Raw genomic sequence first — 19,701 nt, forward strand, 5'->3', positions numbered from 1 at the left:
TGTATTCCTTCCTCTAGTGTCTGCCATTTCCACTTCACTCAGGTGATTGTTTCATCTGGTTTCTAAGATCCAACAGAACAGTAAGTTTGTTCCACTGCCAGGGGTCCTTGCTAGAGTGTTAAATCCTACATCGCATGGAAGCAACCCCAGGTCAAAAAGTTTTTTTTATATAGTCTTACTTCTGGGGACCCCTGATTGAGTCTCATCAAAATCCAATCACAAACATACACCTCTGGCTCCTGCCAGTACATGTTAAATAATTCTCGACACTCCTTCGGTGTGTTCTTTCTTTCCTCTCTTATCAGGCTCAGCATAACCCCAGTGGGGTTGGGTTTGGGATTTAGATTACCAGCTTCATAACTAGGAGAGAGGGTGGGGAATTCCTGAAGGAACACTTGTTGTCTTGTAGGGGTAGAGGCTTCTGCAACATCTTCCAACAAGAAAAATAAATAGTCCTTGCTAAAAAGAAGGGGACAACATCTATAAATTCTGAGGGTTTGGGGAACTATGAAGCCAAAAATCCCCAGAGACATTCTCCCAGATGTTTTCTAATCCATGTACTGAGGTCCCCGGACCTACATTGGCTGAGCATTTAAACGTCTCTGCAGCTCTGTGACTTTAACTACAAAATCCTGTGTCTGCTCCTTGGCTGGGTATGGTCTTCCACTGTAGAAGATACGGGGCTGTTTGTAAGCTGCCAGAAATTCCCTGTGGTGCTTACAGTTAACTCTTAACTATTTGTTAACCATACCTTAGTTTCTCATTATCTCTTGTAGAACATCAATAGAACTTAGCAATAATCAGCCCTCTGGCTGTCTGGTTCCCCAAATCATAAGTGAAACCTTGAATAACTGGGCCTCCAATTGCACCAGGACCCACATTCTTTTCAGGATAAGGTTCTCCTCACCATCTGAGCAAAGAACAAGCCAAACCCCAAATCCTATCTTAGTTTCTGTTTTCTCAGACCCCTCCCAGACTCCCTGTGCCAATTTATGTCCTCCAAGAAGCAGGTGCCAAGATGAGTTCAGACATGAAGGTATAAATTGGGGTTAATATCTGCAGGGGATAAAGGAAGATGGAGCAGGAATAAGCAGGGAGAGCATTCAGATTGGGATGCCAATCTGACATCTATGAAAGAAGAGAGGGAAGGAAGGACTAGATAAGAAATCCCCAGACCACAGCTCAGTTGTGAGAAAGTTTTGACCAGGCCAACAGGGATAGGCATTCCTAAGCAAAGCCTGCTTATTTGGACTAGGATAGGAATGAGCCCTAAAACCTCTGCCATGCTCAGTCAATGGCTAAGAGCAACCCAGGGGAAGTGTGGTCTAAGCCTCCCACAAGAGCAGCAACTAGAGATGACCCCTATGCTGCCTAGAGCTAGCTGGCTCTCTCAAAGGATAATTGATCAGTGCAGGTCCATGGCCAACACATTTGATGTGCTTGAGAGATGAGAGGAGATCTGCATACTGAGAAATGAGAGGAGATCTGGACTTTGGGAATAAATTAATGATGAGTGCATAGACAGCTAAATTTGACAAAGGCAAGTAGTAGAGAAAATGAAAAGTTGTACTAGAAAGAGCTGTCACAATTCACTATGGTTCAGGTGATGAGTGATACCTGAATGATCATATCAAGCATGAAATTTAACCAATAAAATTACCAAAATGATTTAATCAAATCTACATTGTAAGGAAGGCAAAAATAAGAACAATGAGCGAAGTGAGTGGAGGAAGAGACCAGAATTAATATTTTACATATATGAAGTCACAGAACAATTTTTTTAGGAATAAAGAATCAAGGAATAACAGTATAAGCATTTTATTAAAAATTTTAAAGTAAATGATAGAAGTAACAAAATAATTGAAAGTGGTGTCTCTAGGGAGCAGAATCTGTGATGGAAAGAGATTTAGCATAGGACTGCTGTTTTTCTTTTTAAGCCTTTGGTATTATTTGACTTTTTAAACTCTGTCAATATTGAACTTTGATTAAAATATTAAAATTAAATTTTAAAAGGCAAATAAAGTCTACCCCATAGTTAATTGTAAATTCTAATGAATTATTTATGCAATTTTCAGATACTATACTGTTGAAAAGTACATTAGAACTTATACTTAACTCATACTCACTAAAGGGACATATGTTTACTCTCACTTCATATTTCACCAGAAGTGTTTTAGCACGCAAAATTAAAAAGACCATCTACTGCGTTGTTAAGAGATTTTAAAAGGAATGTTTTTAAGTCAGTCAGTGGGGAATTTTGTGGGGTTTTTAGCTCGTTTTCTGATAATATACACTTGGCTTAAGATCCGCATGTGTCAGCTGTTATCAGCTGCCTGTGTGCGTCACCGAGTTGGCTTTGTGGTATTATCTGCAGCCAAAGGAAACACAGAGGAAATCATCACAGCAGCTCCACACATTTTAATCAGTAAAAAAAAAAAAAAAAAAAAAAAAAAATCTGTTCCCCCACTGGTATTTTCATACATACCTTCAACAGCAAAGCCTATTATAGCAATAAAAAATTGCAAAACAAAAAATTGTATATGGATTCTAAGAGCTGCTAATTCAGTCTTAAAAAACATAATTTAACTAAAGTCAATAATTCTGGAAAACCTTCTAGTCTTAAAATTTGCATTGACCTTTTCCACAACAGTGTCACTTACTTTTTTGCTTAGAGCTGTTTCCACAATCTTTCCTTCTTTCTTTCACACCTGATTCAGGAAAGCCTCATCTTCCAGTAGGCAAAATCAAAGCCCCTCCCCCCAAAGGAAAAATAGGACTTGTAAAAATTAATTTTGAATGGAAATTGTAAGCAATATCCTTCATCATCATGTACCAAGCATAAACTGTCCCATAACATGAAGCACTGGAATTATTCAAGATAATTCCATATCAAATTATTCCCAGATCTGAGCCTTCACTCACCAAGGTAGGGAAGCTGCTGATCGTATCAGCCATCATTAGTATTTCCTCCCATGCCCCTCAAAGTGTTATATAAAGACTCTGGGATCCAGAGGAAATGTGAAGTTCCCTGGTTCGTATTGCATTGTGGTTGTCATCTTAACTGTTCCTTCTTTGAGCACACATTGTGCCATGGTGCATTTATCCTTCTCCATCATTGGGCCTGCTGACAGAGCAGCCTCTAAAGATTTACAAAGACAGCTCTTTCCAGCTCGCTCAGTGGGCATCGCCTTAATCACTGGAATTCTGATGGCTGCCCACAAGACTTCCAAGACTTTGGGATGCCTGGGTGGCTCAGCGGTTCAGCACCTGTGTTCAGCTCAGGGCACAATCCTGGAATCCAGATAGAGTCCCACATCAGGCTCCCTGCGGGGAGCCTGCTTCTCCCTCTGCCTCTTGTCTCTGCATTGCTCTCTCTGTGTGTGTCTCTCATGAATAAATAAATAAATCTTTAAAAAAAAAAAAGACTTCCAAGATTTTGCCTTCACAAATGCCTTCATGACAATCCTCCATGAGACCAGCAAGCTTCTGTTTCTTTTCCATTCTTTTTTCAATTAAGTCTGCTCCACCAGGGCAGAGAAGAGGTGGGGCACGGGGGAGTTGCTCCATTAAATTATTAGTACCTTGTCCTACCACAGTTATTAAAATGATTTCAGTTACTTGTCCAGTTTTCCTTAAGGTAATGAAGAGTGAGTATATAAATGCTTATTTTCATGCCTGAAATAATTACAGTAATCATTTGCCAACCGTGCTCTCAGAGCTGACAAAATAGTTGGTTGGAAATACTTTTTCATAGAGAGTAAAAGGTTGGACAGGAAAAAAAAAAGTATATATATATATATATATATATATATATATATATATATATATAAAACAAATCATACTTATCATTAAACATTAAAACTTGTTCTGGTAGAAAATCTTCCCTGAGCTCCTCTTTCAATTGTTCTACAACCACTGCTGCTGTCTTGTGATCTGTTGAGGCAGATGTACTCATAAGCTTGATCACTCAGTTAAAGGGATTGAAAACCATCACCTACTTGCTTGAAAATTAATGTCTTACATTTGCCTTCTTCTTCTATATAAAGCCAAAGGTCTACCCTAAACAAGCATGAAAGGCAACTGAAAGAAGAAATTCATATAGATAGATCTTCACAACATTAAAGGTGTTATACCTATAAAACTTATTTTTCTGGTGATGCATCAGGCTCCCTTCTCCTTGATGAGATTGCTTCTCCCTCTGCCTGCTGCTCCCCTTGCTTGTGCTTTCTCTTTCTGTTATATAAATAAATAAAATAAAATTTAAAAACTTATTTCTTTTTCTGAATTTAATAATGCCTGACTATGACTTGCCACTCACCAAGGATGGCAACAATTTCTACATTACTTATCATTAGTGCTCACCTATTCCCTTTCACAAAATGCTTATGACTTTTAATAAGTTATCAAGATGATTAAGAAGTATTATTTTCCCATACTAGTCTTCTCTGCATTTGTTGAAAGGATAAAATTTAAAAGATCTTTTCTCTCTGGATACCCCTATTGATCTATACCCAGGTCTGAAAGAGAAAAGAGAAATCTGAAGGTTTGGTATTCTTTTGCTGCATAAGGATCCCTGAAGCACCTGTTAAAATACTAATTTTTGGCTGCTGTTCCTGGATATTATGATTTAATGGATCTGGAGTAGGGCCCAGAAATTTGTATTTTGTGTATTTATGAAGTTTAGTAACTGATTTTGATAGAACCAGATTTTGGAACACATGTAAAGAACTGAACTAAACTTAGATATGTAAAAGATCTCAGACTTTAAAAATTTGTTATAAAAGTGTGAATCACTATAAATGTACTCTAGAATTCTAAGAGCTGTGGTTGATAAGAGATTACTATAATTTTATGAGATATAATTTTTATATATGGCCCTCTGCTTTTTGTTATTGTGGTAAAATACATATAACATAAAATTTACCATTTTTAAGTATGCAGTTAAGTACACTCACATTGTTGTGCAACTATCACCACCAATCATCTCCAGAACCCTTCATCTTCCCCATCTGAATCTCTGTATCCATTAAACATTAGCTCCCCATCCCCACACCCCTGCCCCCAGCAACCACCATTCCACTTTCTTTCTCTATGAATTTGATCATTCTAGGTACCTTAAGTAACTGGAATAATACAGTATTTGTTCTTTTGTGATTGCCTTATTGCACTCAGCATCATGTCCTCAAGGTTCATCTTGTGTTGTAGCATATGTCATAATTTCCCCCTTCATAGATGGTATAATATTCCATTGTATGAATATAGCACATTTTGTCTATCCATTCATCCACTGATGAACACTTGGGCTGCTTCCACCTTTTGGCTATTTTGAATAATACTGCTATGAACATGAATGTACAAATGTCTGCCTAAATCCAATTCTGTTGGATATATAACCAAAATTGGAATTGCTGTAATTCTTGTAATATTCCTAATAAGCTAGAGGAATGTCTGTGTGTGTTTGGCAAAATAAATGCCTCACATTTATTTTAGAGTTTCATCTCTACTTGCTCTTTCCTTTCAGGTCTCTGCATCTCAGTATGTTTTAATTGTTTTCCATCTTCAACACACTCTCTCATGACAAGTTTATTATTCCCATGACTTCAGTTATTCTCACTAGCTGTTAGTTAAGAAATTCATCATCAAGCTCTGGACTATCTGCTCCAATTCCTATTGCCTGATGAGCCAAATCTCTGTGAATGAATAAGCTATCTTCCGAGAGTATTGTTCCATTAGCCTTTCCCTTTCTCTCCTGGCCCTTGTCTTCTCTATTTCAACTAGCTGTTTTCCCATAGGCTATAACTCTGTTTAAAACCAGAAGGAAACTCCTATCTTTAAAAACAAAAACACTCAAGCCTACAACCCTGTTCATGGTCTACCTCACCTATTCCAAATGCTGAACACAGGCACATGCATGCACTCACACACAGAGGCTTGGCCTTTGCTCTAATTAATGCAAAGGATGGTGTGTTCACCTTATACTTTGCCCTAGTCAGTAGACTCAGTAACCAGGAAAACAGTCCTAATTTTCAACCAACACAGAAAATAAGGTCTTTAGCTAAAGATTAAAAGCAAAAAAATAGGGCTATATTGTTTGCCCAATATTACTTAGACAACAAATGGGATTTCAAACCCATTCCTTTGCCAATGTGCATGCATGAACACACACACACACACACACACACACACACACCTTTCATAGATGGCAGCCTGTCACAGACTTTCCATCATTTCTGAAGTACAGTAAGTCCCTGGCCAGGCCCTCTGTCCTGCCTGTTGCCAATGCAGAAGCAGTTGAATTACTTGCTCTAATTGACCAGTGGCCAAATGGCCTAAGGCTGTTTGAAGTGAGGCCTTCCAAGTACCAAAAATTATAAAACATGCTTCAGAAAAAAATCTACTGGAGTTTCCAAAGCCAGACTTTCAATTCAAAAGTTCCTTCCTCACCAGACAGTGCTCAGCATCATTTGCTGGACTTCCCATGCTTGGAGAGCTGTGGCTGCCAGAGAGCACAGGTAGGTTCAGATTAAGCTTCACATGAGACCATATCTTCCACTACCACACACAAAACAGTGTTATGAAAACAAAAGTAATAAATCTCTTATTAAAGTGGCAGGTGGTAGAGATTGCTTCTTTACTTCCAACAAATTCATAATAAAAGCATAGAATAGGCCAAATTTTAAAACTCAAATCTAAAAAGTAGGAAAATCCTGTTTTGTTTTGTTTTGTTTTTTATTAAAAGCCCTTTCACACTGTACTCCACACCCAGCTGGAAAATTTCATCTCACACTCGCCTTACCTTTTACTGCTAAACATCACCAGAAAAGCCTTGAATCTCTTGCTCCATTCTCTCTAACCACAATTGTATCTTTACAATGGTACTAGACTTACTCTGCCAACGCCATCAGTTTAAAACAAAACACAGAAAAGTACTATTACTTCTATTGAATTTGTTTATTTTGGTGGTGGTACAGTGAAACTGGCAATTTCAGACATTGCCAATTGCACTCTGAAAGTGTATAATCATTTTCTAGAGCAATTTGGCTACATGTGTCAAGAATCATAAAAAAATCACACATTTTACCTTAGTAATTATACTTCCTAATAATATAATCCAAAGTGGGTAAAAAGTGCTTATTTATATGTACATTTATAAATATATATTCATAGTAGTGATATTTTAATAGAAAAATGGAAGACTGTTCAATAAATGAACCATGTTTAAGCAAGTTACACTATGTCTCTGCCTTTCTGTGTCTCTTATGAATAAGTAAATAAAATCTTTAAAAGAAAAAAACAACACAATGATTATGAATACAATTATCTAGCACTATAGTAATTTTAGTTTCTTTTTAATGCATATAGATTTTTTCATTTGTAATTCATCTAAGATGATTCCAAACCATCTAAAAACCTAATGCATTTATTCGACTTATTCTACTAAACCAGCTACTTTATAGTCTATCAACCAAATGGATGTCTCAAATGTGTGCAAATGCAACGGATTTTGAAGCTCATTCAATTCCTAACCATATATCCTTTCTTAAAAGATTTTATTTATGTATTTGAGAAAGAGAGAGCATGTGTGAGAGAGAAAGAGAGAGTACTAGCAGAGGGAGAAGCAGACTCCCTGATTTGGGCTCAATCCCAGGACCCTGGGTTCATGATGTGTCGAAGGCAGATACTTAACCAACTGAGCCACCTAGATGCCCCCAAACCACATATCCTGACTGAGACTTGCAGTTTATATTATTTTATTTCAGATACTAATGAAATGATTTTGACTGTGTAATTTTCAACCAGACCAAATGAAATCTTCACAAATTATATCGCTGATACTCTTATCACTACATATGTGTGAGAATAAGAACAACCAGCAGTAGAAAATATGAAAAATAAAAGGAGTCTAGAACAGAGGTGAGAGATTTTATCCCACTGATTATATTTTGGGCAAAATAAACGCAAAATGCAAATCAGCTGAGAAGTACTTTTACTTAAAGGTCATAAAAAGTTAGTGCCATATCAGAACAAATGCATGCAATGTCTCATTTCTGTTTGCAGATAATGCTAATGAAAGATGCATCCTGATCAGAGTATAGTATAGGACCACATAGTTTAAAACAAGCAAAAGTTGTGTGAAGTGGCAATTTAGAAAGAAGGAGAAGAATTTGCAAAAGCAGTGAAATTCCTTTTATCGCTCACTCATTCCCCACCTTTTCCCTGAGCTAGAGTAAGGAATGTTCCTTGCAGAGTGGCAGTGAGTTTCTAAGCTCTCCAGTCACTTCATCTTTTGTAAATGAGTTGTCACTCTCAGAACAAAAAAAAAAAAAAAAAAAAAAACAAGAAGAAAATGTTTGTGTTTAAAGCACATTATGGTGGAGTTTTGGCAAATTTCCGTTTGTTTCCTCTTTGCCAGTGAAAAGCTTGTTTGAATCCAGTTTGACATGTCCTAGCCTCTTTATGCCCTATCTGCCATTCCCACAATCACTGGATAACTAGACCACAGCCAAAATGAGGACATGGCCTTTCCTTCCTCAATGTCCCCTGAGCTGCAGTCAATTTAAATTATTTTACAGCATGTTTTAGGATATTATGATACTTAGTCTCATGGTTTTAGGATCAATCAACATGTTTTAGGATTTTATGATACTTAGTCTCATAGTTTCATCTAAAATTTTTGTTCGTGGTGGTTTCGAGTATTTTTCCAAGAGTCAACTTAAATTTGTTGTCAAAAGCTTACTATTACATCAAATTGAAAGTGATCACTGCACAGTGTTGGAAGGGGCTTAACAGATATCATTTTGTAGATAACAAATCTGATATTTAAAGAAATCAAGCAACTAGCTTAAATTCTGTAACTATAACATTACTATTCGCTGTAATCCATGTGTTCTAGCCTGCAATCCAGTATTCTTTCATCTGTGCCACCCTGTATCCCATTCTTAACCCACACGGGTCTCTTTTTTCTAGTGATTCTCAGTAGAATCACAATGTCTGAGACTGGTTGAAACCAGTGTTATTGCTTAACCCCATGCTTCTTCCTTTTTTAAAAGAAGGAGGAAAGTTCTTCTTAGCAATTAATTGAATTATAGAGTGGTACTACTTTTACCCCAGTCTGTCTCTGATTATATATAATGGTTTAAATGCATTCTCAGTAGGAAAATCCTTTTGTTGAATGAACTCTAAATTTGCTTTCCTCATTAAAATAAGGAGCTGGATAGAACTTAGGTTTATGTTTTTAGTTCTTTTGTTCAGAATGAAACTCTCCTGTCTTCACTGGCTATAAAATAGAACCTCTTAGGAAATAGAAAACAGCATAGGAAGCATAAAGAAAAAGGTAAGAATCACCTATAATTTTACACTTAGAGATTATCATCATCATTTTGATGTATATGTTTATAATTTTTAAAGCATTTAAATTTATATAACATATGTATGTTGCTATATTTAGTGTATATACATCCATACACAAAAAAATTATCAATTTGATCACATGAAATTTTAGATATCTGCGTGGCAAAGAAAAAAAACATAGACAAAAGCAACTTAGAGAAATAATCTACAAAATGATAAATGATTAATCTCCTTAATAGAGTTATTTAAGTCAAAATGAAAAACACCATAGTCCAATAGAAAAAGGAGGAGAGATTTAATTTAGCAACTTGTCATTACATTGGGAATTCCCTTTGCTACTTTTCTGTGATAAACTCCTGTTTCCTGGATCCTCTTTCTTGATTTATCCTGTCATTTTCAAAGAGCACATCTTCCATTGGGTTTCTGAAAAAGGTATAAATATTTTGAGGTAAATATTTTGAGTCTGTGGAAGTCTGAAAATATCTTAATTCTATCATACATTTGATTGATGCTTGGATTTCTATGCTTGAAAAAAATCATAAATTGAAACAAATAGTTTTATTTCATTCTTTATCAGCCATAATTACTATTAATGGGATGTGCTTGATATTGGGCACTGTACACTTCTCAAACCTTGGAATTAGAGTGGACATTGTCACCCCTGTTTCCTCTCCCACACTGTTTTTCACAGAGTACCTTCTTCACCCCAGTTTTGCAAAGATGATACCAATGAAAGGAATATAGCTCAGTCTGAAGTTGAAACTGTGAACTACCTGAATCTAGTATTTCACAATATATCCAAGACATATCTTTATCACTGGGGTCTACCTTAAAAGTAAAACAGCTGGTTATTTTACCAGTAAAATGGGTCTACTGTGGATAGCACAGGAATTGCAATTCGGAACATGTAAGCTTTGGCAAACCATTGGCAAGTCTGGAGATCAAAGGAGAAGAATGTTACTTCATAGAGAAAAGAAGGAAGTTCAGAGGGGTTACTTTGAATGAAAGGCCACTGGAGAAAAGTAAGAGATCAGACAATCTCTCATTGGCTGAGTTGTGGTGTTTTCTTATTGGCTGACTTTGTTGCTGGGCGAGTAGACAAGGTACATCTTTTTCTTTTGAGTCTGCAACTGAGGGGGAGTGGCAGGATGTGAGAGCTCCTCTTTCTGGCCTTCCAACTCCATTTTATATGAGTTTTACTTTATTCATTTTCATAAATGCATTTTCCTGAAGATTTTTTTTATAAATTTATTTTTTATTGGTATTCAATTTGCCAACATATAGAATAACACCCAGTGCTCATTCCATCAAGTGCCCCCCTCAGTGCCCATCACCCAGTCACCCCCACCCCCCACCCACCTCCCTTTCTACCACCCCTAGTTTGTTTCCCAGAGTTAGGAGTCTCTCATGTTCTGTCTCCCTTTCTGATATTTCCCACTCATTTTTTTCCCTTTCCCCTTTATTCCCTTTCACTATTTTTTATATTCCCCAAACGAAAAAGACCATATAATGTTTGTCCTTCTCCGATTGACTTATTTCACTCAGCATCATACCCTCCAGTTCCATCCACGTCGAAGCAAATGGTGGGTATTTGTCATTTCTATTGGCTGAGTAATATTCCATTGTATATATAGACCACATCTTCTTTATCCATTCATCTTTCAGTGGACACTGAGGCTCCTTCCACAGTTTGGCTATTGTATTTTCCTGAAGATTTAAAAAATTCCAGTGATACCCTGTGAGTTTACTCTAGTGCTCTGAAGAATTTCAGTATACAGTTTGGGAACCTCAGAGCTAACTATTAGGGAAAAATAAAGTTAGATCCCTTTATTATGTATTTATAGTTTAAATACCTTCTTTGTGTTTGTGTGTGTATACACTAAATATACTTACTATGCCCTCACACACATATATACACACACACACAAATGTATGCCATTTTTTTGTGTATGGATGTATATACACTAAATATAGCAACATACATATGTTATATAAATTTAAATGCTTTAAAAATTATAAACATATACATCAAAATGATGATGATAGTCTCTAAGTGTAAAATTATAGGTGATTCTTACCTTCTTCTTTATGCTTCTTATGCTGTTTTCTATTTCCTAAGAGGTTCTATTTTATAGCCAGTGAAGACAGGAGAGTTTCATTCTGAACAAAAGAACTAAAAACATAAACCTAAGTTCTATCCAGCTCCTTATTTTAATGAGGAAAGCAAATTTAGAGTTCATTCAACAAAAGGATTTTCCTACTGAGAATGCATTTAAACCATTATATATAATCAGAGACAGACTGGGGTAAAAGTAGTACCACTCTATAATTCAATTAATTGCTAAGAAGAACTTTCCTCCTTTTAAAAAAGGAAGAAGCATGGGGTTGAAGCGATACACTCTAAGAAAAATATAGAAAGACATATGACAAAAAAAAAATAGACTTAAACCCACAACACACACCTCAAATATAATGCCACGAAGCTGGTAAAGACTTTGTCCTCTTGGGTAGCAGGGGACTTAATGAAACAATGGTCTCTAAAAATACTAGAATATGGTTGGAGTGGTGGCGGTGAAGGGAAAAAGAAGGTCATGACTAAAATGAAAGTCACATTTGGAAGCAACAGAAAGGAGAATAGAGAAAACAAAATCTGGGTCATGGAGGGCATGCTTGAGAACATGAGCCAAACCAAATGAGTTTAAAACGACTAGAGAGAAAACTAAAATGATAGAAGATAAAGGAATTCAAATATACACTTATTTGGAGCTTCTGAAAAGAAAACAGTAAGACAAAAAAAAGTATTTAAAATATAATTTGACATTTTTTTCAATTTTTTTCAATTGAATTTTTTCAATTCAGTCATTTTTTCAATAAATATCTGAATCCACCAATTCAAAGGTGACATTATGTCAGTAAAAATGCATGCCACTGATAAAACTGGTGAAGTCTCTTTCCTGGTAAAGATACTAACGTGCAAAAATAAGGAAAGAATCTATGAGGAGTTGTCTATGAGGAGTATAAATTAAGTAAGCTTCAACTTTCCCACAGTCACATTATAGTGCTGAAAGATGATGGGGAAATGCTACATCCTCAAGGAAAAGATTATGCATTCCAGAGATTTGTATTGTCAAAGCATTGTCCACGCACAAAAAAATGAACATCAGACATTGACAGCATGGATAAATTAGGAAATATAGTCCCATGAGTACTTCTTAAGGAAACTAACTTTAGGTAATCAATAAAAAGAAGCAGCAGCTATGGTAAAAGTAAAGGTAGTGAGCAATGAATCCATTTGAATGTACAACTGAGATTGAACTACTCTGGTGATGGTGGTCACAAGAGAGCCCATGGATTTCATTGACCAGGACAATGGCTATGACCCATCCAGGAGGACAGGTGGTGTGAGAGAGCATGAAGGGCCAGGGGGATGAACTGATAAATATTGTTTAAAATACACGATTCATGTACAGTCTAAATAATATTCTGTTTATACTATTTTTATGGTATAAAAAGACCCACTAGAAACCAAAGAATGTACCTCCTTTAGAAAAAATAAAAGGAAACATAAAAAAAGAAAAAGAATCAGATAAGATCACATAATAAAACATGGTGTGCTGAAAAGCAAAATTTAAAACAAAGTGACACAGTAAAGTTGAAAATAGAAGAATCAGCAGAGACTTATCTGGCAAATATAAACCAAAAGAAAGCATGGTCATGATAGCAGTATCAGACAATGTTGAACACCAGTCGAAAAGCATCAAATAGGGCAAAGAGTGGCACTTTAGAACAATGTCTATATTATTTAGACTGTACATGAATCGTGTATTTTAAACAATGCCAAAATAGATCTGACAGCATGCATATTTATGCACCAAATAATAACAAAATATTCTTTAAAAAAATACAAATGACCTTATCAGTTAAGTTTCTTTGGCTACAAGCAGCAAAACCCAACTCTAGCTAATTTAAGACTAAAAAAAGTATATTGAATCACATAGCTGAAGCTTCCAGAGCCAGAAAGGTTTCAGACAAACCTGACTAGGACATCATCCTTAGGGGTTTCCTTGATGGTTCCTGACATCCCCAGGTTCTCACCTGAGGCAACAGAGGGGATAATCAGCTTCCTCAAGAGCACAAAGGCCCAAATGTTTAATCTTGGCTTTTGTGCTGAAGTAGACACTACAATTATGGGAGTAAAACCATACACTGATGCTCTAGGTTAGGGTCAGCTGGCTTTTTCTGTGAAGAGTCAGAAAGTAAATATTTTTGACTTTGACACATGATCTCTGTCACAACTACTCACAGCTACTCTGCTATTGTAGCACAAAAGCAGCCATAGATACATGAAATGAGCATGGCAGTATTACCATAAAACTCTATTTATGGACCCTGAAACTGGAATTTTGTATAATTTCCACATATCAAAGCCATTGTTAGCTCATACTTAATAAAATAGGTGGCATACAGGATTTGGCCTGCGGTTGCTAGTTTGTCAACCTCTGCTGTATGGTGCCCACAAACTTGAACCTAAACGACTCAAGAATAAGGAAGAAGCTGGTCCCTCAAAGCAAATTAGGGTAGTGAGTGCTAATGCAGCAAACACAGTAAATGTTCACCCTAGTACCATGATGCTTTACAATTTTGTTCCCGAAGGACTTAAGGGGGTATTGCCCACTGAACTCAGATAACTCATCCCAAAGCTAGAAGTATATCAAATGACCCATCTCCGGCTCCCAATGCCCTTTCACCCACTAAAATTGCCAGGAGGCAGAACCCATGTGACTGTCCACTTTCTGCAGCATCAACAAAACAAACAAGTCACCAGTCAGGATAGTTCTGCACATTCTCGGTCAGTACCCAGTTCCCGTGTTACTGACACCAAGCAATCGTATGACTTGGGATAATTCACACGTTCTTTCACTTATTCATAAAGGAGTTAGTTATTGATCACCACCCATTATTCTAGGCTCTGGGGAAAAAACAAAAAGCAGAGGGGGGAAAAAAGAATCTGCTTTCCTGGACTTAATTAACTAGCTAATTAAAGGTAAATAGAGAAAACAAAAATAAAACAGGAAAAGGAATAAGAGGATGTTGGGTGACATTTTAAATAGGTAGTCAATGAAACCCTACTGTAAAGATGACATTCAGGCAAAGATATGAGAGAGTATAGGGAGTGAGCTCTCCAAAAATCCAGGGAAAGAAAACTTTAAGCAAATGACTAGCTAGCAAGTGCAAAGGTCCAGGGGCAGGAGTATAATTAGTGTTTAAGGAGGTTGGGATGGCTGGAGCCGTGTGAATGAGGAGGCAAATAAGAGAAGATGAAGTCAGAAAAGTAGTAGGAAAGGTAGCACACATCATAAACGGCCTTGGAGGCCATGATACTTTGATTTTTACTCTGAGGGGACGTACAAGGGTTATGAGCAGACGAAACATGATTTGACTCACTCCCTTAAGTGACCGTTTCAACTGTTGTATTGAAGATAGAATTTTGAGGGGCAAAGGCAGGAGACAAGGAGACCAGTTAGGTTGCTCTAATAATTGAGGTGCCTCCGCCCCCACTCTCAAGCAGAGAACATTCCACTGGTCCAACTACAAGTCTGTCTTCAAGCCTTTAAGTGCAACTTAAAATAAACTAAAGCATCCCATAGCTTTGCAGAACAAATGCTAGTACTGTTAGCTCAGACATTCACCGCCCCAAGCTGCCTTCTCTATGAGCAGACATGATCAGGGGAGCCCCAGCTGACACCCCCCGGGACTGCACACAAGGAATGGAGAAAACAGTGCGGTCTGTGACCTCTTGCCTTGTGTAACCCTCAGCCTCTGCAAATCCACTACTCCATTTATTCCAGAATATGTTTATCCTACGCTTCGGTTCAAATGTCTACCATCAGCATTTACCTAGGCTCTCCACCAAGTTGCCTTTCTCACTGTTAGGACTGAGCAAGGTTAATCATCAGGAATTGTATGTGTTAAGAGGTAGCAGAGATGCCACTAGTACATCGTCATCATAGATGGGAGTCCCCTTCCTTATCCAGCAGGCATACAACTTCTTTGAGCTACATACTCTGAACAAATACACAGACATTAACTTTAGGCTATTTTCTTTGACCTTGAAAGAGCCCTACACTATTTGTGGAAAGAAGGGAGGAGATAGCGCGGGCTGCCTCAACCTGGATTTCCAAGTCAAATGTGACCACCAGCTCCGCAGCGCCACCCGCAGGGATGCCCTGAGAAGTGCATATCTGATAGCCGGAAAGAGACTGTGTTTACATCCCAAACACCCATATGATGCCAGAAAAGAGATGTTATCCTCGAGTAAAAGGATTCCAAGATGGTCACAGATATTTGATGAATCCTGAGGCTCACAAGATAATGGCAGAAAGTCAGCCCCAATTTCCCCAAAAGACCAAAGGTTTGAATGATGCTTCACTTCCTCTTCAAATTTACGGGCTCTGAAGTTCATGTTCCCCGCGGACCAGCTGCTCAACTACCCTAACTCACTCTGACCCTAAGCCCGTGTTTTTAAGATAAGGTACGTAATAGCATCATGGGAGGAGAGGGTAAAAAATGCCAATGCTCTTCCCCAGGCAGTTGACTCAGAATTTCTGTGAGTGAGGTCAAGCATCACTGGAGTGATTAAAATGTGCAGACACAGTTGAGAACCTCATCTTTAAGGTATTAAAATTAATTCCTTGGGGCACCTGGGTGGCTCAGTGGTTGAGCATCTGCCTTTGACTCAGGGCGTGATCCCTGAGTCCTGGGATTGAGTCCCACATCGGGTTTCCCGCATGGAGCCTGCTTCTCCTTCTGACTGTGTCTCTGCCTCTCTTTGTGCGTGTCTCTCATGAATAAATAAACAGAATCTTTAAAAAATAATAATTCCTTAAGTTGGGGCCAAAATCATTCAGGAAAGTCCAAGGATAAAACAACCTGTGTCCCTGAATCTACTAAACAGAGAAGTGGCCCTGGGCAAGGTCTGTTTTCCCTTGTGGGAATGGGAGTTGTAAGCTACCAAAATTCTCTTTGAGATTCAGAGGTACTTCCCTTTGCCTTTGCTCTGTAACATCGCACTCTAGGTGAAGCTACAAATCCAGCATCTCCTGTATGCTTCCCTACTTGAAAAAAAACTGGTTCTGTTTCTCTATCTGCTTCTTGACAAGCTGCTTTGTCATCGGTGTGCTTATAATCCCCTCTTCTTGGAACACTCCCCTTTCTGCAGTGCACTTCACTCCATTCTCTTCTTCACCCAACTAACTTTTGCTCAAGGCAATAAACCTTCCCTACTTATGGGAAATGATCTCCTGTTTGCTTCACAGCATTCTCTGCTCCTTGCTAGTATAGCACTTAGCACACTGTATTATACTGTTTCTCATCAAGTCAGAGACACCATCAATTAGGAGACACATTATTTCATGGAACACTAAGGAACAAAAAAGGCTGTCAATAACATTATAACAACACTTCCTTATAACTTAGAATTTTCATTTCATACATATTGAAAGAATTCTTTTGGTGTAATTTTGAGTTCTATCGAAGAGCCAAGGGACTTGTTAGCATTTCTTCTTTAACCAACTAATAGTCTCAATTTTTCCTGTTGCTATGCCACAGAAAGTTAGGCAGTTGCTGTTCAAACCCAGCAAAAGTTGCTTTCTTTCTTTTTTTTTTTTTTCAGCAAAAGTTTCTGGTATTCATGTTTGACACCTGAATGACAGTTCTGCAGGATGAATGAATGGATTGGTCACATCAACTCCTTGTTATTTTGAAATTTCTTTAATCTTTTCAAAGGGATTTGCAATTTCTCCTCCCTTCGGTTGAATTGCTTGGCAGGTAATACTGCTATTTCTCAGAATTTAATACGCACATAAATTACCTGAGAATCTTCTTAAAATTCAGATTCTGACTCTGTAAGTCTGGATGGGAAACTGAGATTCTACATTTCTCACCACAAGTTCTCAGGTGATGCTGATGGTCTTTGACTTGGAGACCACAAATGGTATGGTGAAATGACAGGCAATTCTTTGCATATGTCTCAGTCACAACACCTTATACAACCTATTCACCTTGTGTTTTCCTTTCTTAGGATCCATCAAGCATCTTATTAATTTGCAAGAAAATAAGAAGAGGAATCTTCCCTCCAATGATAAATATTTTATTTCACTAATACCAAAGAGACAACCCACTGCACTGTTTCTATCCTTTCTGCAAATGTAGTAACTTTTCAATCTAATGCTGAATGATAGCATCACCTTTAAAAGCATTAAAAATGGCAACTAGCTTAACTCACATAGTATCAACAATGTATATATTGGTGAAGAGAAGAGAGTATGAACAACCGTGATCCAGTTTGTAGCCACACAAACCAAGACTACTTATAACTACCACCTTGCCAACAGCATTTGTAAGATGCCATCAATTGGAACATGCAACCTAATTTCAAAAACATACGACTGCAGGAAACCGATGTATGCCTCAGCATGGATGCAGTAGTGTAGTGGCCCATGGTCTTGTCTCTTTTACCCAAATGTACTGTTACTTAAGTGCAAGAACCAGGAAAGCCTTTGTCCTAAGCTCAGGGTAAGGTAAGGATGTGTGGTGCAGATGCAACCTTAATGCTCTTCCAACAATGTCGTTTTAGCTGAGCCACTTATTTGTAACATGCATATTTGAAATGTTCTCTGGCTATGCCCACCCAGGGCTTACAGGGAGTAACCTGGGAACACCCATGTGCTTTTCAGCTAACACTAGCCCAGGATGGTGGAGTGGTTAGTAATGGTACAAAAAAGGCTTATTTACTGTGTGATTTCTTGAGATTCTGGTAACTGTAATTTGCGTTTTCATACACTATGACTGGCTTACTCCCTCACTCCCACTCTCCTAGCTGGCCTGCATTTCATTTCTCCTTTTTATTCTGGGTGATGGCTCAAATGAAATAGAAACACAGTGTCCCTGGGGCACCTGAGTGGCTCAGTGGTTGACTGTCTGCCTTTGGCTCAGGGCATGATCCTCAGGTCGCGGGATTGAGTCCCACATCAGGCTCTCTGCATGGAGCCTGCTTCTCCCTCTGCCTGTGTCTCTGCCTCTCTCTTTCTGTCTCTCTTGAATAAATAAATAAATATTAAAAAAAATATATTGCTGAGGAAATCATGCAAAGTCTTAGTAACTGTAAAATTAGATTTTTATGATCTGATTTTTTTTAGCTTCAAAAACCATGACACAAAGGACAGCTATTCAAATAAGAAAAGCTCTTCACCTAAAGCAATCTCATTGGAATAGAAATGGACATTGTATAGTCCAAAACATGAGAATTTAAATAAAGTCATTACATTTTCAGACTTGAAAGGACTTTATTTTCTTTTAAAGGTTATATTTATTTATTCATGAAAGACACACAGAGAGAGAAGCAGAGACAAAGGCAGAAGGAGAAGCAGGCTCCTGGCAGGGAGCCCGATGTGGGACTCGATTCCGGGACCCCAGGATCATGCTCTGAGCCAAAGGCAGACGCTCAACCATTAAGCCACACAGGCGTCCCTTGAAAGGGGACTTTAGAAATCACGTTTAAACCTCTTTATGAAAAAAATAAATAAATAAAAAAATAAACCTCTTTATGTTCATAGGGTTGGGATCTGTATAGGCCTTGCCATCCTTATGATTCTAATATTCTTGATAATCTTAACATTTTATTCATATGAAAGCATGAGAGTGTTCAACACTTGATTCACAACAATAAAACTTTGTTTTGTATATGTTAAATCTGTCTAGTCTTCAAACTTAAAATAAAACTTTTGAAAATCTGGGATATGTTGTAAAATTAGTATGACCGTGTCTAGTCTTCAAACTTAAAACTTTTGAAAATCTGGGATATGTATATGTTAAATCACAATATTTTAATTTAAATATTCCTCATTTCGAGAAGGAAAATGAAAAGAGAAGTTTCTATCTATATTCTCTGTCCCTATATAATATAGAATTCATTAAAAGATGCATCTAATGACTCTGACTAGGCAGATATACAGCCAATAATCTTACTACTCAACGCTTCTAAAAGTAACATAATTTCTGTTAAGATCTGGGGAATGGAGAAATCAAAGAATGATACTATTTTTCTGTTAAGGTAGTATGTTTATAAGGGTTGGGGAAAATGCTTTTATAAGTGGGGAAAATATTCTCAAACTTTAAGCTAATTTTTTTCCTAAGCTTTATTTCACATTTCTTTCTTTTAATATTCATATTTTCTATAAGGAAAATTGAATTTATTCTTAAAAATTCTTTATAGGAATCTGACTGCCTACATCTAAAAATCTTCCCAACAAATATTTAGATCCAATCCCAATGTCCAATACTGAGAGTACT

Source organism: Vulpes vulpes, chromosome 1 (assembly GCF_048418805.1).
Source record: "Vulpes vulpes isolate BD-2025 chromosome 1, VulVul3, whole genome shotgun sequence".
Classification (NCBI taxonomy): Eukaryota; Metazoa; Chordata; class Mammalia; order Carnivora; family Canidae; genus Vulpes; species Vulpes vulpes.